Source organism: Molossus molossus, unplaced genomic scaffold (genome assembly GCF_014108415.1).
Source record: "Molossus molossus isolate mMolMol1 unplaced genomic scaffold, mMolMol1.p scaffold_m16_p_20, whole genome shotgun sequence".
NCBI classification, from domain to species: Eukaryota; Metazoa; Chordata; class Mammalia; order Chiroptera; family Molossidae; genus Molossus; species Molossus molossus.
This window is the reverse complement of record NW_023425356.1, coordinates 36,222,893-36,249,179: the sequence shown is the minus strand read 5'-3', so window position 1 is coordinate 36,249,179 and position 26,287 is coordinate 36,222,893. Positions and strand designations below refer to the sequence as shown.

General features: G+C 44.8%; 1 protein-coding gene and 1 pseudogene across 2 annotated transcripts in view; both read left to right on the top strand.

The window, feature by feature from the left end:
• The window catches only part of KCNH1 (potassium voltage-gated channel subfamily H member 1), a 323,861-nt gene that overhangs the window by 196,403 nt on the left and 101,171 nt on the right, over window positions 1–26,287 (top strand). The gene's annotated exons all lie outside the window — the stretch shown is intronic.
• LOC118637604 lies at window positions 22,899–24,559 on the top strand (annotated as a pseudogene).

The following is a 26,287-nucleotide window of genomic DNA, read 5'->3' as shown; positions in this document are numbered from 1 at the left end:
CCGCACCGGCTGGCGATATGAGTCTCTTTAATACTTAAATGGCATTTAGCAGGTAGTAGCCCCATGTGTGATCCTGTTCATGACCATTTTGGGGGCTCAGGTTTTGAATTTTTTTTAAGGGACAGATTTCTGTAGAAGCTAATGCTCTGCTTTGCCTGATAACCTTTCTGTTGACTGACCCATATTTGCAGGCCAGCTGGTCTCATGTCCATTTATGGGGAGAAAGGTAAGAGGCCAACGTAAGATTCAAAACCACGAGTCTGACCTCATTAGGTGAAGCGTGCTTACCAGTGGGGGAAACCATGGCATCCTTCCTCCTGATGGTTTTGGTGAACTCATGACTTATTTGAGTTTTATTATTTAAACAGTAGCAGGGAAGCAGCTGTCACTTAGTAGACCTGAGGGGCCTCTTGTGTCTGAAATGATACCTCCACAGAAAACTTTGAATACTAACCCAGAGCATCCTCTGGCCATTCAACCATCTCTTGCAAACAGACTAACTTTCTCTTCAGTATCTCCAGGGCGGACTCCAGGCTTGCTTTTGCAACCCTGCTTTGCAAAATGCTAGAAGCAAATGCTTCCAAATCTCTCATCCCAAGTCCACGTGATGTGATGTCATCCTTTGCATTTTGTCCTTTCCTGAGGGGGTGCACAGGGGAGCCTCATCACAACTCAGCACCCCCCTTGCCTTGCCCAGGCCCGTGAGCAATAACCATGAGAAGTAGCTCCGATTCGTGTCAGCTTGATTTTTTGTTTTTTGGGTTTTTTTTCTTCAGATAGAGTGGGAGGAAGGGGCAGAGAAAGAGAAACATAGACGTAAGAGAGACACGTTGATTGGTTGCCTCCCGCACGACCCCGACCAGGTTCGGGGATGAACCGCATCGGAGGTATGTGCCTTTGACCGGAATCAAACCCGAGACCCATTAGTCTGTGGGTCAACACTTTAACCGCTGAGCCAAACCTGCCAGGGCTCAGCTTGGTTTTCATATGTGTTTTTTTCTTGTTTCCCTTTTTCTTTTCCCTCACGGTATATTTTCTTTTCCCGGCTTTTCATTTAACCCACTCAAAGACTGGAAACACTCAGGAGAACGGCTTCTGTGTTTTTATTTTTTCAGAACTAGGTGGCTATTTTGAAAGACAACCAACTCCAGAGCCATTACCTAAGGTGTGCACGTCGCCTTCCCTGACAGGAAAGTGCCCCCGTGCAGGTCATGCTGTGGGCGAGGGACCCCTGCTCTGTGATCCACATTGTCACGGACAGTTCATGCTGTGGGTGAGGGACCTCTGCTCTGTGATCCATATTGTCACGGAATGAGAGAAAGAAATTTGTGATCAGACTTTTCCTGGAGAAACCTTTAGGAAAGCATCAGAGTGCATGTGCATGCGTGCACGTACACACACACACTCACACCCAAGCCTTACATGCCCAGCCCCGGTTAGCTTGCTCATGGGTCCTGGGACCATTTCCTTACTCCAGATAGATCTCCCTTTAGGTAGACAGACAAGGAGATATATATGTCTCCTTACCCGAGGACATTTTTCCATTTTTTGTTCAGATAGAGTGGGAGGGAGAGAGAGGAAGAGAGAGAGAAACATCGACGTGAAAGGGACACATCGAGTGGCTGCCACCCACACAACCCATTTAGGGCCGGGGACAAACTGCAACCAAGGTGCGCGCCCTTAGCGGGAACCGAACCCGGGTCTCTCTGGACCGCAGGCCCACGCTCTAACCGCTGAACCAAACAGGGCAGGACTCAAGAGACTCTTTATTAGTACAGGGGAAGGTAAAATCAGCCTGAGAGTGCAAAGGCACTTCCTTCCACTATGAATACAAAACATTATTTTAAAGTCTACCTTCTGAGTTTTAAAAGACACTCAGAATATTTCTAAATGAAATTGAGTAGACTATCAATTTAAAACTGTAGTCCAGTTTGATGTCAAGGTATTCTGTTCTCTAGGCCTCAGGGAACTTTTCCTTACTGTATGTAGACTTGGAAAGAGTTCATGAAAATGCCATTTTATTTGGAAGGAAATAGGTGTTTTTCCAGCTCTTTGCAAAGCATTTTCACAAAGTAATAACGACAGGGCCCTACCTGGCATTTATGAATTGCTGACTGTGTGATGGACACCGTTCGACATGCTTTTCAGGCTCATTGAATTCTCTCAATGACTCTGTCAGACATATACTGTTATTATCCCATTTTCAGATGTGGAAATTGAGGCATCAAAGGGCTGAGTGCCTTTCCCCAAATCACACACCCATTAAATGCTAAGTCAGAGGATTCAGCTCTAGGTAGGGCTGAGTCCAGGATTTTTGTACTTTCTGCAACCCTGTGTGCCTTAACCATCATCAATGTCAACTGAGGATCCTGAGTTTCAGAGCAATTAAGTGACTGGATTCTGGCTCCCCAGTCAGGAGGGACAGGAAAAGGGGTAACATGCGTTCCCTTTCCTTTTACTGATTTTTCCCTCCTATGTCATAGAGCTCTCTAGGGCAATGTTTTATTGAGCTCAAAGAATTCACTGAGTCCCTATTATGTGCCGGGTGTTGTAGCGACCTTTGGTGATACACAGATGATGAACTTCCTGCCCTTAAGGAATCCACAGCCTGAGTTTGGGGACTTATACTCAAACTCACAGTGACAAATGCTCTACTACAACTAAGCACCGTGTGTTCTGGGGACGCCGGGGAAGGGTGGCTAACCCAGACCAAGGACTGTCCAGAAAAGCTTTGTAGGGGCACTGAGTCTCGAGGAATGAATGAGAATTAGCCAGATTGAGACAAGGAAATTGTTCTGGACAGTAAAAATAACCTTGTGCAAAGGCCCAGATTCATTTGCAAGCATGGAGTTCTGGGGGACCTCCAAGAGCTTGTGTGTGACCTTGGGTTTAGAAGACAGGAAGTCGGAGAGATGGGCAGGATTTAGATGATGAAGACCACTGTAAGTCATGGGAAACGTGGTGTCACTGAAAAATCATAAGCAGATATTTTAGAGAATGGGCTACAAAAGATGAAGTAAGCGTGGAGGCAGAGAGACCGACTTAGGAGGCTATTAGAATTGTCTAATAACAAATAATGAGAGTCCTGACCTCAGGCAGAGGCTCCCCCGCCTTCCCGGGACACGAATAATGGATCTGTTTGTTGCTTTCAGCAGCCAGCTTGTCTGCCTCTCTGTCCCTGCTGCCGCTGAACTTTCTTCACTGATCTTTACGGTTCTTGCCTTTCTTTGTCTTTCCGTGCTGTGGTTCATGCACCTGTCTCTCCTCTCAGACCTCAGCTCCTCAAGGGCAGTTAGTGCATCCTTTTCATCTTTGTTTTTGCCGCACAAATACTGTGCCTGGTACATGGTTTTCAAGTTCATGATGGGGATAGTATCAGTTTAGCATGGCTGTGTTCTGGAATCCTTTTTGAGAAGCACCAGGAAGAAGAGGTGGTTGGAAAGGCAGGATGAGGGAGGAGAATGCTTTGCTCTACAATACATCGAGGGGTGTTGACAGATGAGAGTTCTGTGTGACTCCACTTGGACTCCGCCAAAGTGCATCAGCGTGCTTCTGGGACTTCAGATCAATTCCCGGCAGGTTTTCTGTTTACTCCCCGTGATGTTCCACAATCTCTGTGCCATCTCTTAAAAATCAATTAGACTTCCACACAATCATTGAGATAGGAATAGCATCTGATGGTTTTATAAACTATGTCCCTACGTACGATCCTACCCTCAACACTTAAGTGAAACCCTGTTCTCTTCTCTATAAATTCTGTGGCGGATGGCATTTTGGCTAAGGGGCTTGCACATTGTCTTTATCTTGTTACATATAAAATCGTACATCGGGGCCGATAGAGAAATCAGATTTTCACAAGGAGCTGTTCTCACTGAAACCATTGTTTTGATGGCCCTGAAGCCTTGTCCAGATGTCATATCTTCTCCATCCCATCACCACTTCCAAATAAAGGGACTGCAAACATCACTAATAAAGATCATTGATGTTTCTCGCCTAACTATTCACTGTGATCTAGTTTCTCGTAAGTTTCAAACTATTACCTTCAGTTTTGTTTTGTTTTGTTTTGTTTTGCAGGGACTTGGTAGCTTTGTTTTTATGGTCTAAAATGCTCTACCACTTTTTGGGCCCTAGTGACTTCTAAGAAGAGGGGGATTTGGCTCCTTTTCTGCCTCTCTTCCTCCCTTCCTCCCTCCTAGGTTCTCACACTATTCTCCAGGATTGCCTGGGGGGTGGGGGGCATTCTTGCACCTAGCAGTAGATGCCTACAGAGACCTAAATCAGAGGCAATCATCATTTAGATAAAAGATTTCTTTGAAAGGGTAACTGTTAAGAAGGTAATGATTCCCTTGAATTCACAGATTCTTGTTCTGGCTAAATTTTAATTATACTTCATGTGGTTCTGTTACACGTGACTATATTTAATGGCCTTTAGGTTTTTACTGATTGTGTAAAATTAATACTTGGCCTTGCAGAATAAGAGGCTGAGCTATGCGCTTAAGCATTTTTCAAGGTTGCTAAGAGGCTTAGACAGATCCAGGAGACGTCAGCTTGTTTGTGCCTACATGTGAAAATGCAGTCATTTATTTTTATTGAATGCATACAAGTTATTTGTGCACATAAAATTTGGTAGAAGATTACTTACTGGAAGAAACGAAAGGCATTCCATGGGTGTGGGTTTCGGGGCACTCTGTTGACGGCTGTCATCCCTTTTCTCCCCTTCGGTTTTCAGAAGGCTTTACCACACTTGCTCAACAGCTCACCAAGGGGTGGGGCAGAGGGCTCTGTCAGCCATGCAAGGTGGCTTTGTAATAAATTCTGTCCAGCAAAATAATTCTGAGGTTGTGCCCTACTTTCAGAAATCTGATTTATAATCACAACATATGCAATAATTCTCAGCTCTGTTAGAGCTATTACTCACCTTGAAAAAGGTCTTTGCAAATAAGTGTATTTACCCAAGTTTCTGAAAATAGTCCTCTCTTAGTGCTTCCCAGGTATTGTTTACAGATCATTAATAATCTAGAGTAAGGGGAAGAAAACGTAAAGCTATGGTGTTTAGGGGCCTGGGGGCTCTTTAAAGACAGTAAAGTATCCCTAAAATGATTTAAATTTCTCAAATTCAACTTACACATATCTATTTTTGGGGGGAAATGCAACACCTCTTTAACGATTTGTCTAGAAGAATATGGCAACTGTAATTTGTTGTTTGATTTGCTGTATAAGCTCCGCGACATTTCAGCGAGTAGAATGGAACCTGCGGCGGTGGCTCCCGGGCTGGGCGATGAGAAGAAAGCGTGCTGCCCAACGGGGACTCTGCTTTCTCTCACTTTGACTGGTGTCACTTGTAGGCTCTGAGGGACGTGCTGACCTAGAAATTGATTCCCCTCCAGGTAATGATTACTTTCTTTAAAGAAGGTTATTTCTTTGTTATTTACTCCTAGAGGGAGACCAAATAACGCTAGTTCTCCTTAAAAATACTTATGTTCGAGATTTTCATGTGCTTTCGTACACGTTTAAGACAGGAATATCTGGTGTGCTTGAGCACCGCAAATCCTCGGGGCTTAACAGGACAAATTGTAACGGAGGAAGGAAAAAATGGAAAATCCGAGAAGAAGGAAGAATTAGGAACATGGGCTCATCAAATTATGCCAAGATACCGAGAATTATTCCTTTGAGTTTCAAATATTTGTTGAGTGCCTAGTATACGCCAAAATTCACGGGCTCGGTTAGGTGAAGGGAGAGGGTTATAGACGTCTGAGCAGGATGAGAGAAGAGGCCGTGATCCTTCCCAGCGGACCTCACCAGGAGGTCTCTGTCTCAGGACATTGTAGGAATCTGATAAATCAGGATGTATTCAGCGAGGACTGAATGCACACAGAAGGTTCTGGAAGCCATTTTGTTTGAGAAACTGTTAAAGAAACAAGGGCTATTTACCAGAAAAGGGGAAGATTTTTAGTAAAGAGGTCATAAGAAATATTTCTAAATCTTCACTATTCAGCACAATAGCCACTAACCATAGGTCACTGGAGGGTGTTACTGGGGGGAAAAGGGAGCACATCTGTAATACTTCTAACAATAAACATAAATACATTTAAATTAAGTAAAATTAGCCCTGGCCAGTTTGGCTCAGCGGTTAGAGCGTCGGCCTGTGGTCTGGAGAGACCCGGGTTTGGTTCCTGCTAAGGGGACGTACCTCGGTTGCAGTTTGTCCCCGGCCCTGGTTGGTTGTGTGGGTGTCAGCCACTCGATGTGTCCCTTTCACATCGATGTTTCTCTCTCTCTCTCTCTCTTCCTCCCACTCTATCTGAACAAAATATCAAAAAATGTCCTCCGGTGAGGATAAAAAAAATTTAAGTAAAATTAAATAAAAATTTAAAAGAATTAGTTCCTCAGTTGCGCCAACACATCTGGAGGGCCCAGTGGCCACGTGGCCCGCGGCTGTCACACTGGACAGCGCTCAGATGCCGTGCATTTCCATCACTGCCGAACATTCTATTAGTGCTGCTCTAAGTGCTTGAAGAATTTCACGGAAGAGAAATAACAGATTTAGTCTGCATACCTCCAGCAGGTACCGTTATGCCCAAGAGTGAAAACTGGAGGGGAAATTTCCCACCACTTGAGGTGGTCAGCGACAGAAGAAGTGAGAAGGAAGCTGTCTGAGGGGAAGTGCTGACTCTTGGTGACCCTTGTCACGGATGCTGTAGAAGGAAGGAGGAGCAGGTGTCAGACTTCCCAGCTGTCAGACCATGTCAGGCCCTGAGCCTCGGCCCAGCCAGCCCACTCAGATGTCTGCTCAGAGCTCTCTGCAACCTCCTCCATTGTCCGGTGATAGGGAATACTTGGAGGCCTGGCTGAGACTAATCTCACTCTCTCTCTCAGTGCTGTCTGTCTGATTTGAACCCTCCTTGGAAAGTCTGGTAATTTGCTTTTTATGCCTAGAAAGAATTTATTTCTGGAGATCCAAAGGCAGGGATATATTTTCTGAATATAAATGTGAGTGGCTGATGGACAGGGATAATGAAAACGCCACTTTTTCTAACCCTGTGTAGGTTTGAGGTGTCCAAGAGCCTGTACATTTAAATATTTGAATTTAAGCAGAATAAAACATCACTTACAAGTTGGCAACAGTATTTTCCCTGGATAAGCCACAATGCAAATAGCGGGCCTATGTGTTTGGAGAGTCTGTTTGCGAGGTAGCTTTGCGGCAAAGTCATGCCTTCTCAAACATGTGGTTGAACTTAGAGAACTGAAAGGTCATAATTAGTAGGTGTTTCTCAAGCTCTTTAGTGGCTTTTAAAGAGACTGTGCCTGAGAACTCAAAGAATTATTTCTGGACATCTAAAATCAGGGTTGGTTACCTGAGCACGATCCTTAATTGAAGCCTGACAGTGTTGCCCCATTCAAGTCTCAGCTCTGGTCAAGCCTGGGCAGTTTAATGGGCCGTTTGAGGTTCTGAAATGACACTCTCAAACCTCCTGAGAGTAGCGGAGGAGGAAAATGACGTGCATTACGTACGTTAGAATTGCCTCTCCACCAGCTGAAGAGAAACAGCTGCTGTTCTATAGTCACTGGAGACAGATGATGGTCTGAACACCTCGGTCATCTTGGATTGACCTTGTCATTTTCTAAAGTCTCCATGGGAAGTCTTTGTCCACATTTTTTAAAAAAAACCTTAGTTGTGTATTTTTAAACATTTTAAAATTTGCTCCTTTGGATGTAAATAGTTGGTCTCTTTCCTTCTTTCTCCTCTCCTAGTCAACACAGAATCGGTTTATTCCTATCCAATGCAGGGGGATAAAGTATGCCCTAGGCAAGTGTTACATCATGACATGTTCTGACCCACCCTGTCTAGCAGCTCAGGTATCAGTTCGGTGCCCTGACCCTCCAGGGAATTATCTTCTCACTGTGAACACAGATGCATTTATTTGCCAGAACTAGGTTGCTTCGGAAAGCATCCTTGGTTTGATCTGGCTACCCTGAGGAAGGAACTCCTGACTGTATCTGCACACAGTCAAAAGAAAGTTCTCACAGGAAGTGATGCTGACATGAAGTTAAAGGATGGTGGAAGTTCATGGCATGGATGGGAGGGAAAAGAATTCCGGGGCGTGGGTATGGCCCCTACAAAGGGAGAGGAACACCAGCCCTTCAGATGTTTAAGGGAAACTCAAGGATGGTTTTGTGGAAAGAACCAGTGGGAGAATCATTCCTTTATTAACAAATATTTATTAAGCACAGGTTAGTGAATAAAGCAAAGATTCCTGCCCTTATGGAACTAATATGCTAGTGGAAGAAGTCAGAAAATAATCAATGTACATAATGAAAGAACAAAATTATTTATGAAGAGCTTAGAACAATTCTTGGCACATTAAAAGGGCTACATGAGTGTTTGAGTGATTAAACGGAATAATTTTATGTGTTTGTTAGAAGGCAGTAAGTGCAGTGAGGGTACCATAGGGTTTGGTAAAGACAATTGGAGGGGCCAAAGGCGGGTGTTGGGAGTGGGTCGTAATGTTACAACCTCTTTGAGAATCCTTTTTGAAAAAGTACCTTTGAGCAAAGACTTGAAAGAGGTGCAGAGTTCATGATAGTTATTTTGGTAAATAACCTTCCCACACAGGTAACCACCAGTGCAAAGGCCCTGAGGCAAGAGAGAGTCTTTAGGAAAGAGCAAGGATGCCAAGTGGAAGGATGAGGTTGGAGAAGTGGAAGGGGACAGCGAGGTCATCATAAGGACTTCAGTTTCATTCTGAGCAAAATGGAGAGTTGTAGGGATGTGATTTGACTTAGGTTGTAAAAGGTCAGTCTGGTTGCTCTATTGAGAATAGACTTTAATGGGGCAATGTTAATGGCTACATGAAGAGGCAGCCAGCTGACCAACCACACAGGGTACCAACCTGTAAAGAGCAATGAAATAGCACTAGGAATTTTATAAGAAAGAAGTCGTTCCTACCAGAATTCATCTGAGGGAAACAACTAGGCATGTTTGGTTGGGTAACAAAGACATCCACTGAATGCCTGCTGAGGACTATGGTCTAGGTAACTGAAGGCTTCTTGTTTTGCTGAGTAGGAGCTGCAGTCTGGGGCCAGAGCTGAACTGTGAGAAGCCTAGAGGGGAGGCTACATGGCCCTCCTTCCACACTCCCCGCGACTTAGAGCTCAGCCCCTTGTTAGGCTGGGGCTCTTACTGACTTAGATCATCCGGGGAGCCCTGTGTTTCAGTCTCACTTCCCTAAGGAGAGATGCAGGGGCCAGATCCTGAATGACCTTGAATACCCTTCAAAATATACCTAGTTACATAAACCATAAACACTCTCACGATGGGCTTCTTTTCCTACTGCCAGACCGCATAGGAACATATTGTATTCCTTCATCCAGGGAGCATTCTTATTTCATTCTTTAGTAATAATGATTCATTGGTATTCAGAAAGTCAATCCAAATCGTTTCTGAAAGTGTCTGCTCTTGAACACAGGGTTTAGCGGAGGGTGGCGCCGAGGACTGGCTGGTACTGTCCTGAAGTTGTGGACCCTACTTGGAGCCCTAGGGGTGGATCTTTGACCTAGCAGTTCCCAGAACCAATGGCAGAAAGGACAGACTTAGGCATGACATAACAACAAAGAGGCCAGTTCTCCAAGAAGGCATAACAGTCCTTAGTGTGTATGTACCTAACAACAGAGTGTCAAACTGCATGAGGCAAACACTGTAGAACTGCAAGGGGAAGTAGATGGGTCTCCTGTCATAACGGGCGACTTCAACACTCCTTTGCCAGAAATGGACAGATCCAGCAGGGAGAAGATCAGGAAGGAGCCGATGGAACTCAATGACGCCATCAATCAACTGGGTATAATTGACGTCCATAAACTACTTCATCCAACGGCAGCAGGTACACATTCTTCTCAAGCTCACCTGGACAAGGGAGACCGGATTCTGTGCCATGAAACACATCTTCACAAATTTAAAAGAATAGAAATCATCCAGCTCTCAAACCAGAATGGAATTAAACTGGAAATCAGTAACAGACAGATAACTGGGAAATCCCAGAAAGAACCATTGACTCATACACAACCGACTTGAGTTTGGCGCGTTTGTTGAGTACCCGCCACGTGGCCGGACCCCACAGGTGGGAACCACGGCTCTCATCTCCTGACTCCATTATTTCTGTCAGCACTTGTACAGTAGATAAACAAGGATTTAGCAAAATAGTAAAGCTTACCTGGAATTCATAAGCTACTGGCAGGGGTGGGAGTGGGGTGGCCAGAGACCCTCACAACGACAGCATGTTCCGCTAAGTGCGCTGAGATTTAGATGCTCCTGTGGGAACATCAAGGAGGCAGTCCTTATCAGTGCCTCCTTTGTCTCTTTGCTTTATTATCTTACATCCTTTGGCATTACATCGTGAGTTCCTGGGCTTATGATATTTTCTGCATATTTCTGTGCATGTCAGTGGGGCTTAATAAAAGACTCAATAGCTACCATCACTTATTGAGCTCCTCCCATTTTCAGTCATTGTCTCAGGTAATCCTCCAATAGCCTACTGAGACAGGTGTCATTTATCTCCATTTTGTAGATTAGAAAAAGACATGCACATGGGCTACTATGGCCACACTAACCAACGAAGGTGATGACTGTTGGAGCTGGTTTGTGTCCCCAGATCCATATGACCCCAAAGCCATGCTTTCAGCCACCACTATATTCTGGATCTGTCCTTTGTGATTTGAATGAAACAAGATGATTTAATACATTCTATCTCCCAGGTCCTCTTTGGGAAAACGGCATTAACCCTTCCTGTCTATTTCAGTGGGACGAGGGCACTTGTAGTGTTTAAGTGTGAATTGTAATGTACAAATATAACGTATTAAAATAATGACTGTTTACTATATACCAAAAGCTCCTTTAGCATGAGAACTGTCTTATTCATCTTTGATCTTTCCAACTGTCCACCTAGACCCTTGAAAAGTAGTAATATTTGTTAATGTTTGCGGAAAGATAAAATGACAAGTCAAAGAGAATACGTAGTCATGAAGGGTTTTGCAAGCTGATGATTTTTAAGGTTGGAATTGTACTTATGAAACCGAAAAAAGTAAATTTATATTCCATCCAGGTTTAGGATGGTGAATGTGTTTCCCATCAGATTCCAAGTCACCGCAAGCCAGCTCTGCAGGCCCAGGCAGACTTGGCGAAGGTGCTGCCCAGGCTCTGTGCCCACACAGCTTGGTCAGGAGGGACAGGTAATTGCTCACTGGGCTCTGCACACGAAGGCACATTTTGCAAAGCTGCTTTTTTGCACGTTGTCAGTTGGAAATGTAACTTTCAGAGTATAAGTCGTTTTAGTTGGTCTGTATTCAGAGTGACTGCAGAATTGCTCTAGCAGATGATTTCATGGTGAGAATAAAAATACTTCTTTGATTTTCTCCACTGAAATCGGGAAAGCTGAACTGGAGGGTGTCAGCTTTCTTCTTTCAGTGGTTGTGCTCCCTTTAAAAATATGGAAAAGGAGCCTTGGCCGATATGGACCCACAGTTAGAGCGTCAGCCTGAGGACCAAAGGGTCACGTGTTCAATTCCCGGTCAAGGGCACATACCTGGGCTGCAGGTTCAATCCCCAGCCCTGTTCAGTGCACATGCGGGAGGTAACCAGTTGATACCTATCTCTCTCTCTTTCCCGCTCTCTCTTTCCCTCTCTCCCCCACCAACTTCTACTGTCTCTAAAAATCAATGGAAAAAATTAACAAAAAGTATATGGAAAAGGAAAAATAACCTAAAGTCCTCCTTCCCATGAGGGGCATGGTGCTATGCCCCGTACATTGTTTGATCTTTCCATGGACTCTTTGATCATTGATTTTATTGTCCAAAATGAGTTGGGCTGATGTGAGTTTCCATCTTTATTGTTTTCACTTTACTCTTCACCTAACTCCATAGGGCACCACCTTGCCAAGTCATGGGTGTAGGGATAGGAGAGGACCAGGAGAATGGGTGTAGAAGGCTCCCCATAAACACACTGCTGCAAGGAGACACAGCTCAGAGCACACGTAGTGACGATGGGACTGGAGCACCTCAGTAAAAACGTTAAGACAGTAACAGACTGTGTTCTGAGCTCTCCAGTGCAGTGTTTCTCAAGAACTCGTTTTTGATCCTTTACGATATCGGATCCATCTCAGACTCATAATACTTTTGTGAAAATAGAAGTTAAATTTAGAAAAATTAAGTTTAGACATGATGCATAATATACAAGCCCCAATTTTTATTGGCCTCAACAGTCATAAATTTATATTTCAGTAAACATACTCAGAACATACATTATTAAAAAGGGAGAACATTTTTAGTTGCCATGTACACAAGAGTGATTACTAGAGAAAAGGCCTATTATACTTGTACTTTTGTCATTATTAAACAGTCATAATTAAACAAGGTTACAAGTCATTTGCAATTCCTCAGATTAAATGCCTATTTGCACACTTTGAATGAATACCATGCATATATGAGCCTGCTTCTCGCTTGCTAATTTATCTAATCTGGGTTGGATGGACAAAACTACTATTCTAGGGACAGATGATAGAGCCCAAACTGAGTGCATGAAAGACAGGAGCCAGGGTTTGGGCGCTCAGCCAAAGGGTGCCGAATTAAAGTAGGTTGTTTATGACAAGACTGCCTTCTGATCTATGATTCTGGGGGTTGCTCATCCATGTCAGAGGTCCCCAGGGCTCCACCCCCAGGTAGGGTCCACATCTTCAGGACAGCAGCATCCAGTCTTCTGAGCCATCCGCAGCTAAATCCTCTGTTCAAGAGCAGACACTTACAGAAATGATTTGCAGTGACTTGCTGAATAACAATGAATCATTATTACCGAAGAATGGAATAAGACTGCTCCCAGGACAAAGGAATAGAAGATTCTCCTATAGGGTCTGGAGGTAGGGAAAAAAGGCCACCTAGGAAGTGTGCACGGCTTATGTTCCTAGGTGTGTCATGAAGGGCACTGAAAACCACTCAGGATTTGACTCCTGCATTTCTCCTTAGGGTGGTGCGGTTGGTATACACGGTCGCTGGCTGGTCTGGTTGTATGTTGACAGGAATGAAAAGAAAAGAGTCACTAGCTAATTTAGCAGTGCTCAGAAGATTTATTTTTAATTTTTATCTAAAATGAAGCAAGTGATGCTGTGTTTTCAAAATTCATCTTTAGTTCTTCATCAGTTAATCAGTTCTCAAAACTGTTAAATTTAGATTATCCTTTGATAAAAAAAACAACAAGTGCATAGAATTTTCTATGTCTAAATCTAGGAAAATAAATTTAAAACAATTTATTGAGTTCAGAAAATGTTCACTGGTAATTGTGAAATTCTGGAACATGTCATAAACTATGGAAACTAGTCTGTTAGCTTTTGTTTGGGGTCCTCAGTTTTATCTGTCATTGAAAAGCATGTTGCTCTCTTACGTGGAAGTATTAAGACTATTCGAATAGCAAGGACAGTCAGATACACAAGTCTGGCTGTCTAATTCTTATCTTCAGAAAGCTGGTCTCTTACCTTGCAGAACACTAAGTATTCATTCTGTACTGAGACATTCTTCACAGAACTTTCCTCTCAATAACATCAAACGTCAACATGCAGTACTGTTGTTTATGATTAGCTTTCTTCCCAATGACTCATTCAGAGTAATCATGAATTTGACTCATTTTTTGCGTAATTCACAATTTTACTGCATCACTAAGTACAATGTTGAGTTTACTGACTTTTCTTTCTTTTCTTTTGTTTTTTTAGTTAATTAATTATTTTTAATCCTCACCTGAGGATTTTTCCCCCCCATTTATCTTCAAGTAGAATGGGAGGAAGGGGGAGAGAGAGAGTAAGAGAGAGAAACATTGATTTGAGAGGGACACATCAATGGGTTGCCTCCCGCACGACCCCCACCCAAGGTACATGCCCTTGACCAGAATTGAACCCAAGACTCTTCGATCTGCAGGCTGACACTCTAACTGCTGAGCCAAACTGGCCAGGGCTGATTTTTCTTTTTTTGAAGCAAGTCTTTCTCAACAAAGACAGCAACACATTAATTCACATTCTGGTGCAAGTTTATTAATCTGGATAATCATTCCAGAATGTTTTCCTATCATTGCACCTGTGCTATCAGAACACACTCCTACACCACACTTAGACTCTAACCCACATGTGTTGATCATGTAATCCTTCTTAGCTTCATACATTGAAGAGTTAGTTGTGACTTTTGGTAACGAGCATGGAAATACAAACAGATTCTTCCTTCATATCACCATCATGTTCAACCACACGTGTACTGAAATATTGCATGTTAGCAGTATCAGTACACTTGTCAAGTTACAGTGAAAAATACTTTGCTTGGCCTATGAGTTGGTCTTTTATATCATTAGCCTGGTATGTTCATTTGTGGTGTCATTTGGGTGGAGCTACCTGCTTTGCCACAGACTTACCCAACATTTTCAAGCAAACACTTCTGCTGCAGATTTTCACTAAGGTCATCAATTGCATATGGTTTTTTTGTCTTAGCAACCCTAAGTGCTGTTTTATTAGAAGCCTGCAAAGCATGAATATGTAAAATATTGAACATTTGCTGCGCTTTCTAATGCTGTACTCTTTTATTTCAAGGAATTGTTTTGGTTTTGAACTTTTTTTTTTTTAACCTTTGTAAGGAAATACTTCAAGAAGTGTTGAAGGTTATCGTGTGTTAGAACCTCTCTGCCAACAGCACACTTTTGGGTCTCAGCCCGCCACCCTCAACCCGGCTGCAAACCCACATTTCGTATGTGAGGAATGATATTTCCAAATAAAACCAGCACAAACTCCTCGGTCTCCATTTCTTTGGAATAGCTTCCACTGTTATCATTTGGTGAACGTCTACTGATACATTCAGGCGAAGTGTGTCTTTTCTTGAGACAAACAAACAAAAAGAGATCTTGTGCAATTTCTTTTACAGCTTGTAAATTAGAGCTAAAAATACATAATACAATTTTTGTCTTAAGGTAGCTGATAATGTGAAGCTTTAAATTAAGCAGGGTTGATTAAAAATTGAAATGATTGCAAAAATAACAGGTTATAAAAATGTACAACATTTCCTCTCTCCCCCTTGTTTTCTGTGGCCTCCCTCGTCTGATGTCTAATCGGCTATCTTGCACGTCTCGTCTGAGCTGGCGAGGAGGCTGGGAAGATACTTCCCTAGTAATTGTTGTTTTAAATCCCTCTGTAGCTTCACGGGGAAAAAGTAGGGAGACTGCGGTTTTATGGCTTGTGTTTTATACATTTAATGCCACTTCCTAATGAGGATGGTAGTATCTAAGTGTGTCCTGGGGGAATGAGATATTTCCTTTTCACGTGTAAGATCCATGGTTGCATTGATTGCATTTAACCGGCTATGCAGCATCAAAAACAGTGCTGACTCAGGTCAACAAATATATTTTGAGCATTTACAATGTGCAAAGCCCTGTGTTGGAAGTGGGAAGGCTGGGGTGAGACAGTCATCGTTTCTGTCTTGATTGACCTGACAGTTTGGGAAGGAGGATCTCTCAAATGTAAGGTGTGCTGATGATCTGTTGCTGCATAAGAAATTACCCCAAAGCTTAGAGATTTAAGTCAAAAACAGTATTTTATTTAACTCATGAATCTGCAGCCGGGCAGTGGTTCATTATGGTGTCTCATTTCTGTTCACATGTTGTCAGTAGGCTTAGCTCAGCTGGGGACTGGATGATCCTCTTTCAAGATGACTCACTCCCGTGGGTGGCAAATTGGTCCCAGGATGTAGGCTGGGATCCCAGTGGGAGCTTTGAGCCAGGGTCCCAGGTTCCTTTCCATGTAGACCTCTTCATAGGCTGTGTGTGGACTTCCTCATGGTCTAACTCCTGGGTTTCAAGTGTGAGTGTCCCGAGAGGTCAAGGCAGAAATGCAGGGCACTTTAAAGATCTAGCCTCAGAAGTCACATAGCATCTGTTCTACCGTGCTGTATAGGTTGAGGCAGCCACAAAGGCCTACCAGGTTGAAAAAGAGGGCAACAGACCCATTGATGGGTGTGTGGCAAGATTATAGGAGAGCGTGCATGATGGGACATATGGTTGTAACCATCTTCAGAAAACACAATCTGCCATACAAGTTATTCATTCACTCACTCAGTCAACAAATATTTATCAAGTCCTTCCTATGTGCCTGGTACTGTTAGGGGCTGGATATTCAAAGATAACTAAGTTAGGGTATCTGCCTAAAGAAACTGATAGTTGCAGGAGAGAAAGATAATACAATTAACTCTGTAATAAAATGTTTTAACTACGGTGCCAGAAGTTGGTACAATTTACAGTAATAGCTCAGAAGAAGGGGAGTAACATTTGAATTGGCTCTAAAAAGCAGTATAAAGCAGTAGTGCTCAAAGTATGACCTGTGTGTCCATGGGGGTCCCCAGGACCTTTTCAGGAAGTTTATGAAGTCAAAACGATTTACATAATAATGCTAAGACTTGATTTGTCTGTTTCATGGTGTTGCTATGTGTCCTGATGGTGCCAAAGCAACAGTGTGGAAAACAGCCGGCGCCTCCGCGTGAATAAAGACCATCCCAACCCGTATGCATTTTCATCATATTCTTCACCTCCATGTACTCATTGAAAAAAAAAAAAAAAGAATCCAGTTTCATTTAGAATGTCCTTGACAAAGCAATATGAATAATTAAATGTACTCCATCTCGGCTCTTGAGTGTATACTTCAATATTCTGCATGGCAGAATGAGAAGGATGCACTAAACGTGTCTGCATATTGAAACTTGGTGGCTGTTTCGAGGAAGAGCACTTGCGCAGTTGACTCTGGGCTGAACCAGCTGCTGTTTTCTGTCATGTTGATTTCAGCACATTGTATTGCAGAGGACAACTGACCAGCGATGGTCATCCACGCTGGGTGCTCGGCAGAGGTTTTCTTGAGAACCAGTGGGGTGAGCCCATCACTTTAGGGAAAACAACTGACAATATTTGTTGCCAATTATAAAATCAAAGCTTTCAAACAAAAATTCGAGTTATGAAAAACTGGTACCTGCCTCCATGAGTTAGACAGTTTTCGGTACGAAGATGGTTTGATGTGATTGATAGTGATATTCATGAGTCGAGTTTTTTGATAGTGTGTGATGAACTGCATTAACTTTGGGAAAATCTGCATAGCTCAGTGAGCACATATTTTCCAAATGATTAATGCATGGCATTGCATAACCACAGATGGGTAAAAGATCTATTCAAAGTGCAAGATAGATCAATGTATTAGTATAACAGAGGATGAAAAATTCATTGAAATGACTTCAGATCGTACATTGAACTCGAAGAAACTACCACTCGTTGAATTTGAGGATAGTATCAAAGAAGGATGTCTTTTTGTTATCTGAAAAGGCTATTAAAATATTCCTCCCTTTTCTAACCACACATCTGTGTGAGGCTGTATTTTCTTCACCTACTTCAACCCAAAGCATCACTGCAGACTGAGTGCAGAAGCAGGTGTTAAACCCTAGCCGGCATCTAGTAAGCCAGGCATTACAAAGATTTGGGAAAATGTAGAGCAGTAACACTCTACTTACTGATATGTTTATATTTTGGACAGCATTGCTATTTTCATAAAATATGTTATCTCCTAACCTATGATGAGTTTATTACTATTTTTTTTTATCCTCACCCGAGGACATTTTTCAATTTTTTGTTCAGATAGAGTGGGAGAGGGAGAGAGAGAGAAGCATCGACGTGAAAGGGACACATCGAGTGGTCGCCACCCACAGGACCCAATCAGGGCCGGGGACAAACTGCAACCAAGGTAATTGCCCTTAGCAGGAACCGAACCCGGGTCTCCCTGGACCCCAGGCCGATATTCTAATCGCTGAGCCAAACCGGCCAGGGCAGTTTAATACTATTTTTAAATGAATAAACAAATATTTTTAAATTTTCTCCAATTTAATCCCTAATATAGTAAATAGTAATAGATATAATCCCCATAAACAAAAGCCCTGTGTGGTCCTCAATCTTTTCAGAGTAGGGAGGACTCCCAACACCCACATTTGAAACCCATATTTGAGGGGTTCCCCTTCACCAGAAGAATGGACATGCTGGGAGCAGACTCGGGACCCTGAGTGAGGGAACTGGGCACATTCAGAGGACTGTGCAAAGCTCAGATGGGCTTCAGGGAGGGCAGGAGACCGAGGGGCGGTGTGAGGGACGAGGCTGGCGGGGGAGGCAAGAGCCAGTGCCGCGGGAAAGCGCTCAGGCCTCAGACTGCCTGGTTCAGATCTTGGTTCTGTCCCTTGGTTGCTGTGTGCTTAGGGCAAGTTACTTGACCTCTCTGTCTCAGTTTTCAAATATTTAAAGTGGAGTTAATAACAGTGCCGACGATGCCGGTGAGAGGGTTTAATGAGATAATCTCTCTAAAATGTCTGACAGCGCGTGGCGCAAAGAAAGCACTCGAATATTGGCTGTTTTTTTTTCCGACTGTTTTCTAGTAAGAGAGTTTGGAGGGTTTTGGAAAGACTAGATTAAGATGTGCTGGAGGGAAGTACAGGGAGAGCGCACATTGTAGTCGGGATTTTTCTTGATGCAAGAGAAGTGGGGGGTCATGTTTGCAAATAACTGCATTGTGAGTTTCGTGTGACACGTGCTAACCTGGAAGTAAAAGCGAAGTGCTGTGGGAACCCAGAGGTGAGCTGCTTCCGGCGCCGGGAGGCCTGATGGCGCTTGAGCTCTGGCGGGCAGGAGCGGGCAGGAGCGGGCAGGAGCGGGCAGATGAGGGTCTTTCTGTGCAGAGACAACGTGAGTGTAGATGGGGGTGGGGAGCAGGCAGAATAAGCAATGTCACTGTGGGACCCAGTGAAAAACGAAAATGCTAAGCCCTTGTTCGAAAATGACAAACAGTTCAGGACAGTGGCATCAGAGCCTTCAACCACTCTGGGGACCTTCTGATGACAGGGGCCATGTAACCGCACAGGGAGCCAGTCCTGAGCGCAGGGTGCAGACGAGGAGGGGAGGCCGGCGCGGCCGGACGCATCGCCCTGTGAGAGCGCGTAGTGGGGACAGGTGTGGGGGGCAGGCGGAGCCCCGTGCGGGGGCCATGCTCAGGAGGATGGACTAGATGCTGAGTTCAGTGGGAACCTCTAAAGTGTGGAGCCGGGAATGATGTGATCCAAGGAGTGTTTTGGAAAGAGTGTGTGGAGAGGCAGCGTTGGAGGGGGGTTGGGAGCGACTGAAGAGAGGGCAGGGGCTTGGGAAGAGACCGAAGTGTGGACCTTTCAGAAGGACTGGTTCTGCCCTGGCCGGTTTGGCTCAGCGGTTGGAGCGTCGGCCTGCGGTCCAGAGAGACCCAGGTTCGGTTCCCGCTAAGGGCGCATATCTCAGTAGCAGTTTGTCCCCGAACCTGGTTGGTCGTGTGGGTGGCAGCCACTCGATGTGTCCCTTTCACATCCATGTTTCTCTCTCTCTTCCTCTCTCTCCCTCCCGCTCTATCTGAACAAAAAAAATGGAAAAAATGTCCTCGGGTGAGGTTAAAAAAAAAAAGGACTGGTTCTGAACCCCAGAGGGAGCGAGTAGAGAAAACGGACAGCAGAGTATGGGAAGTAGTGTCCGGGGAGCCGGTGCAGGAGGGTGAGGAAGGGGCGTGCAGAAGCGGCACCAGAAGGGCGGGCCTCTGTGGCAGGACTAGGAAGCCAGTCCAAGGACAGTGGGTAGATGGGGAGGTCGGGCATTCAGTCCGCTATTTGACCAACTGGCTGGCTGTCTGCAGTGACTTTATTACTCTGCGAGGGTTTACTCAAAGCAGTAAGAGGTAAATGGGGGAAATGACTGAGTAATGGACATCCTTCGGCAGAAGGCAGTGCATTGCACCTCACGAGTTCCGCGAAGCTCTGACAATGTCCATGAGTCCGTAGCACATGGCAGTGGTGTGGCGAGGTGAGCAAGTCTTCATGGAGTCAAATCCAAGCACACGAGGCTTCAGGCCCCTGCCCACCTGCCCAGCCATCTCTGTCATCATGCCCCACCCATCCCTGGGCCCCAGGGCTGAAGCAGTTGCTCTGGGAGTCTTCCTTCCCCCTCCACCACCACACCTTTAGCTCCCTTGGGTCTCTCAAAGCCCTCCTCTGGGCGTGCTGCCCTCCCCGCTCCGCCCCCCCCCCATGTCAAGACTGCTTCCTGACCACACCACACTCCCTTGTCTAATCGTGTGGGACCAGGTCTTATTAGACTCTGTATCTGAGTGCTAGTGCCATGCCTAGCACAAGGGAGATGCTGGGTAAATGTTTGTGGAACGAATGACTGGATGACTGAAGAGGTCAAGTTTGTTCCTCAGATTGAAGCTGAATGCCCATTCTAAATCCAATTAAACAGTTGACAGCTTTTAGTGCCAAAGAGGCCATGTGATCTGCAGTCTCCAAGCAGCAGAAAGTACACTGCTGCTGCTTAAACAACCAAATACCAAACGGGGCTCAGAAAATCCCATGTTATCATTCTGACACCCAGCCCACCCACTGTAACCAGAGACCAGGACGGAGCAGGGCCATCCCAAGAGTGAGGTTGGGGTGGGAGCGGTCCACACTGTTGGATTTGCTGTAGGGCATCCAAAAAGATTAAAATATCAACGGGAAGTTGGACTAATTCTGTTACACTAGGAACGGGCATTCTAAATGGTGTCAGTGATAAAAGACTCCTCCCCTCTGAGACTGCCCCCCTGCCTTCCCCCACTGGGGAGCAGCGTGGTCATAATCACGCCTCTCGGGGCAGAATACAGACTGTTTATCTGCTCTTTCTGTAAGCGTGGGCCCTTCAACACTTCCTGTTGCCTCCTCACGTTGATTGCCATAGCACCCTTCCTAGGGCCACGCCCTTCACCTCTTAGGTTCTCTACACCCCCCTTTTCAGATTCAGGGAGGCAGGAGGGGTCAGCTGACTCCGAAGAGGCGCTCTGAGCGGAGTTGAAAGCTGAGTTTCAGAAGGGAAGTGGAGGCCGTGGCGGGACCAGGGTCTCTGCCCCCGTGTCTGCATTTTAGGCGCCAGCTTTGCTGAGAGTTTTCCAATCCTCAGACAAAATCTGTTCTTTCAGCCTCCTGCCTTGGCCATGCTATTCCTTTGCCTGGAATTTGCCTCTTACCCCCACTCCCTCATTTACCAGAATAATTCAGGACTAAGTTCTGGCGTCTTCTCATGCAGGAGGCCCTCTTTGCTCAGTTCCCCAAATGGGGTTAGTTAGGTGCAGATTTTGTTTCTGTAGACTTCTGCTGCAGCTCGAGAACCTCGCCTGCCTTCTGTCCCTTTGTCTATTTCCATGTCTAGAACACCTTCCCATGTGCTTCCTCTCACCTCAGCTTTGCTCCTTTGGCAGAATTCCCTGGGGGTTGTTTCTTCTGCTTCTCTCAGGGCTGATTATGTTGTGCTGAGCACAGTTCTCACAGACCCTGAGAGCTACCACCGGGTTCAGTGGCGGTGCCGTGGTGAAACTGACTCAGAAATCTGGAGAAAGCCACCCCTCAGGACTTTGCTATGAACAAAACCATCAACAGAAGAGTCGAGTCCAGTGATTTCTGATTGCTCTCATCTACCGCAGCATGTAAAATATGTTATCAAATAGCTAAGTACAAATTGAATGTTCTTTTGTTTTCCTTCCTAAGCTCAATGCCTCTGACACTGCTTAGCTTACTTTTATTTTTCTCTGTACCTTCAGGGTAACCCTGACTGCTTGCAGCCCTGGCGATTTAGGGGCAGAGGCCCAGGATCCTTGGCCTGTTCTAGGTGTCTTGGCAGACACTCAAAGCTTGGCTGTTGAAACCCTGGTGAAAGTTCTGTTTCTTCCTCCTGACACTCAGCCAGCCCTCCTTGGCCATCTCTCTTCACGAAATGACCTTGCACCCTGGATAATAAGGCTCAGTGGTTAGAGCGTCGGCCCTCCCACCAAACAGTTGATTCCTAGTCCATCAACTGGGTTGCAGGTTCCATCCCTGGGGCGTGTGCTGGAGGCGCCCAATTGATATGTCTCTCTCACATCGATGTTTATCTCTCTCTCTTCCCCCTCTCTCTTTCTCTCTCTCTCTCTCTCCCTCCCTCCCTCCCTCCATTCCACTCTATCTAAAAATTAATGGGGGAAAATATCCTTAGGTAAGGAGGATTAACAAAAAGAAGAAGAAGAAGAAAAATAATGACCTTGCTAATTTCAAGGGCTAAAATTACCTTTTCCTCTATCCACTGACTCTTTCCTCTTTCAAGGGAGCAAAGAGAAAAAAATTAAGACTGATATTTTCCTAGTCTCTAACAAATGTGAATTTATTAAAAATGTGAATCTAGCCTATGATTATTTCTTCTCAACTGGGAAGAAGTTTATTCATCAACTTAGTTGCTAATTTCTTCAATTAACTCCTCCCCTTCTTTTATTTTTTTAACCATCAGTACCCAATTATCATTAAGTAGTTCCTGGCTAAGCCTGTTGTTTTATAATCAGTTTCATAAAGACTTCACACTGCTTTCCTTAAACAGTTTAAAAATAGTTGAACACAAGCAGACTTTTACAAAACCAGGCATCCAGTGGTTACTTGCAATCTAATTTAGAGGCTCACAGACAGGGATGAGCTAATGGTGCCTGTAAGAATCACAGGAAGCTTTTCAAAGTCTACTTGTTCACCTCATCCTCACCCCACTTCACCCTTGGGTATAACTCCACCTAGGAAAATGTAAATTTTAAAAAGCTCTTTGGTGATTCTCATACACCCCTGGTTGAAAATCATGGTCATGGTGTTCCAGCTAGGTTGGCCCATCTGAGTGTTGTTCATTTCATGTGCCTTACACCGGGGAGCAGAGTAAGTCAAGTGTGATGCTTTTCGGGAGACTTCTGGAAGAGTTTTGTTTTGGGTTGGCCCTTGAATAATAGTAACATAGCAACAACTGATATGTGTTGAGCATGAACTGCATGGAGCACTTCATGTACCTCTCGCATTTACTCCTCACCAAATCCTACTGGAAGGCGAACGGTATTGTCCCATTTTTACAGATGAGGAAAATGGAGATCAGAGAGATCCAGTGCTTTGCCCGAAGTCACGTAGCAAGTAACTAGCAGAGTTGGTGTTTAACCCTTCAGTCAGTGTGACCTGAGCTCTGACTGCTTTGAAGTGGTCGGAGTCAGTGGGAGGGAGGCAGCGGAGACTCACGGTGTGGGGTAATGGCAAGAGAATGATTTCCTACCCGATCAAAATCTTCGTGCAAGACAGATGTCTGGGCTTATGAGAAGTTCCAAAGTCAATCATGGGCATCCCAGTTAGGCTGGGAGTTGTCCTTCTGTCTCTAAGATGAGAAAGGCCAAGTTTTTATCATCATGAATGGATCTGCTGTACTAGCATCCACTTCAGTTTTTCTTTCTAATTCCATAATTATAATTCATAATCATAGTCATTTGGGGAGGTCAGAGAGAGTTAGATCCCCAAGAGTCCCGTTTCTGGTTGGACTCCCTCTGTTGGCAGGTTTATTTACTCAAAGAAAGGTAGCAGAGCGGACAGCAGTAGTTCTCAGTTGGGGGTGAATTTGCCCAAGGGACTTATGTCAGTGTCTGGAGGTGGGTAGAGGCTGGGGATTCTGCTAAGCATCCTGCAATGCACTTACAAGACAGAGACCGCCAGGCCTCCTGGCCTGTAAGTGCAGTGCTGGGTGTGGCCAGGGGTGGCGGTAGAGGGACCAGAGCTGCGCTCCAGTTTTTCCCCTCCCTGCTTTCTCTTGCTCCCGTGAGTAACTTTGCTCTGAGGTGTGCTTGGGCCCGGCGGTCTCTGCCCCGGGAAGACCCCTGATGATGGCCTCCTAGCAACAGTTAAGTTTGAAGAGGGGGGAAGGGGAACTCATAGACCTGGAGCTGAGAAACCAGTGTGCAAACTTGTCCTGGATAATTGCAAATCCGTGGATGGGAACATTGAAGGCTTGACAGCTAAATTAGTGAATTTAGGAGTTCCTTAGTTTGGAAAACGTAGGCTTGATTTCCGTTTCAAATCTCCCCAAACTACCTAAATGGAAAAGGCTTGAGTTCAGTGACAGTGGAATCTTTGGAGATCTGGACAGGTTAGCAGAAAAACTCCCAAACCCCACACATCTAAACCTCCGTGGAAAGATCAGCACCTTGGAGCCTTTGGAAAAGTTGGAATATCTGAAAAGCCTGGGTCTGTGTAACTGAGGTTCCTAATCTGAATGACCACCGAGGGTGTCTCCAAGCGCCTGCCCCAGCCGACCTACCTGGGTGGCTGAGAGAGATGGAGAAGCCTCCGACTCAGATGCCAAGGTGGATGGTGTAAGACGAAGAAGAAGAGGAGGATGAAGAAGAAGAGGAGAATGAAGAAGAAGAGGAGGATGAAGAAGAAGAGGAGGATGAAGAAGAAGAGGAGAATGAAGAAGAAGAGGAGAATGAAGAAGAAGAGGAGGATGGTGAAGCGGAAGAGTTTGATGATGAAGGCGAAGTCAGTGGGGAGGGAGGAGAATTTGGAAATTATGGAGAAGTTGATGAAGATGATGAGGATGAGGAGGAAGAAGGCCAGAAAGGTGAAAAGAGGAAGAGAACCAGATGATGGAGGAGAAGATTATTAGTAACCTGCAGAAAAAAGAACTGTTTAGTATAGGTTGGGCGGCTGATATGGATTTGGTGGCTGGTTTTCTGTTTGTTTTTGTAAAGGGAGCTGTGACACAAACCCCACTCACCCAAAGAGCCATTCAGCTTTCTTCTTGGAAACCCACCACCCACCAGGCTTTGGGACTTCACCCCAACAAAATCGTTAGTGCTGTTAGGTGTTCATGTACGACTCTTGCTCTCGTGTGGATAGCCGTGACTGGTGAGTCACAGGTTGTGGCTACCGGTTACACTGAGATGGTAACAAAGGACAACAAAGAAGCTTTGTAAATAAACTCTTAACATAAAAACAGTGACAGCTTCCCTTAGCAAAGAATTAGCTGCCCAAAACATCAGTGGTGCTGAGGCTGAGAAACTCTTATGTAAAGGGCATGGATTTCGGACTGTCTGGATTTGAATCCAGCTCCATACTCACTAGCTGTGTGACCTTGGCCAAGTTACTTAACCTCTCTGTGGCCCATCTGCAAATAAAGGTAATGATCGTTCTTACCCTTATTTAGAGCTGTTAAGAGATTTAATCGAGTCAGTCGACACAAAGCTTTGGAACAGTGACTGAAACACAGTGGAAGTGTGTTCAGAGAGGCAGCGGGGTCCCGAGCCAGTCTGCCTGGGTATGAATTCTCCACTTACCAGCTGTGTGACCTTGAACAAGTCACTTAAAATTCTTGTTTTATTTTTTAATCTTTACACGAGGATATGTTTTATTGATTTTTAGAGAGAGCAGAAAGGAGAGAGAGAGCGCGAAACATTGATTACTTGCCTCTCATACACACCCTGACTGGGGATGGAACCTGTAATCTAGGTATGTGCCCTGACCAGGATTCGATCCCACAACCTTTTGATGTGTGGGATGATGCTCCAACCAACTGAGCCACCTGACCAGGGCTCACTTAAACATTCTTGACTCAGATTCTGTATCAGTAAAATGAAGGTAGTAGTATCTACCATTATTTAGAGCATTAAGATACATCATGTACGCAAAGTGGTTATAAGAATGATTTGCGTATCACCAAAACGATATAAGTACCAATTGTTGTTATTAATTTACTCTTTCATTACACGAATATGTGGTCCCCCTGTGCCCAAAGGGGCGAAGCCACTTGCCTTACAGCTATTAGACAGCAGAGTCAGGATTAGGACCACTGACTCACGAGACAAGGAGAGATCTGTCCAGCGAGACGATTTATGCCTATTTCTTGGCATCCTGTGTAGTAGAAAGCTGGAGGATCTATCATTCTGGTCATTATTACTTCAGAGGCAATGTGGAGAGAGGCACTGTGACCTACTGTGTCCCTTAGTAGCTAAAAACTCCAGTCCTGCCTTTGAAAAACCAAGAGACTGATGGGTGTTCCATGAGGAAAATCAACAGAGGCTGAGGTCGGGTGCTACAATTAGAGTTGTCGGCAGTGGAGAAAGTGATTTTAATTTCTTTCTGTCACTGGTATTGGAAGAGGTATTTCTTTAATAGGCGCTCTGTGCTGTTATCGTGATGTTCTGGTTTAGGTCACCATGGTGACAGGAGGGCCCTGTGAAGTTTTCCTTTTTCTTTGTTTTGAGATTGGGAAGAACATGAAGTTTGAGCTTTGCAAGACTTTGTCACTGTAGGCACAGACATAACTGCCGTTGGGAAATGAGCCAGTTAAGGTTAATGTGCTTGCTTAAATGGCTTTAAAATTTGGGGTGTTATT